The 850-nt window shown below is 43.4% G+C and overlaps 2 non-coding genes across 2 annotated transcripts; both read left to right on the top strand.

The window, feature by feature from the left end:
• Positions 1 to 3: 3 nt before the first annotated feature.
• On the top strand, positions 4 to 122 carry LOC129116286 (5S ribosomal RNA). Its single transcript, XR_008533480.1, has one exon. It is a non-coding gene; the product is annotated as a 5S ribosomal RNA (ribosomal RNA).
• Positions 123 to 502: 380 nt separating this feature from the next.
• Positions 503 to 621, top strand: LOC129116285 (5S ribosomal RNA). The gene has a single exon (XR_008533479.1). It is a non-coding gene; the product is annotated as a 5S ribosomal RNA (ribosomal RNA).
• Positions 622 to 850: the final 229 nt, after the last annotated feature.

Genomic DNA, 850 nt, shown 5'->3' with positions numbered 1-850 from the left:
TTTGCTTACGGCCATACCACCCTGAACACGCCCGATCTCGTCTGATCTCGGAAGCTAAGCAGGGTCGGGCCTGGTCAGTACTTGGATGGGAGACCGCCTGGGAATACCAGGTGCTGTAAGCTTTTTCACTCCTCTTTACAAAAAGCAGAGGGCGCTGCTGCTTTTTCAGTGGACACCGACAGGGTGGGAAGGATATAGCTAGATCATGACTTGCCGGTATAGAAATGACACAAATCCAGTTAAATGATGGCTTTCATCATTCCTAAGCTCATCGATCATTTTTCTTTTCAATTTTATGCTAACGTATTCTACATTTCAACAGTAAATATTAATATTTTTACTGCACTACATTTGTGATCCTTATAGCCACTTTGTACATTCTGATTTGACATTTAAAAGCTGTGAGTGTGTCTGGAAATCTGCAGGCGCTCCCTGTATAGACGAAAGAGCAAAGCGTGGTGATATAGTATCTTTAAAAGGCCCTTTGGTAGGCACAATATTTGCTTACGGCCATACCACCCTGAACACGCCCGATCTCGTCTGATCTCGGAAGCTAAGCAGGGTCGGGCCTGGTCAGTACTTGGATGGGAGACCGCCTGGGAATACCAGGTGCTGTAAGCTTTTTCACTCCTCTTTACAAAAAGCAGAGGGCGCTGCTGCTTTTTCAGTGGACACCGACAGGGTGGGAAGGATATAGCTAGATCATGACTTGCCGGTATAGAAATGACACAAATCCAGTTAAATGATGGCTTTCATCATTCCTAAGCTCATCGATCATTTTCTTTTCAATTTTATGCTAACGTATTCTACATTTCAACAGTAAATATTAATATTTTTACTGCACTACATT

The sequence above is a fragment of the Anoplopoma fimbria genome, unplaced genomic scaffold, assembly GCF_027596085.1.
Source record: "Anoplopoma fimbria isolate UVic2021 breed Golden Eagle Sablefish unplaced genomic scaffold, Afim_UVic_2022 Un_contig_8220_pilon_pilon, whole genome shotgun sequence".
Taxonomy (NCBI): domain Eukaryota; kingdom Metazoa; phylum Chordata; class Actinopteri; order Perciformes; family Anoplopomatidae; genus Anoplopoma; species Anoplopoma fimbria.
The sequence above is the reverse complement of the archived record's forward strand: the minus strand, read 5'-3'. Positions and strand labels throughout refer to the sequence as shown.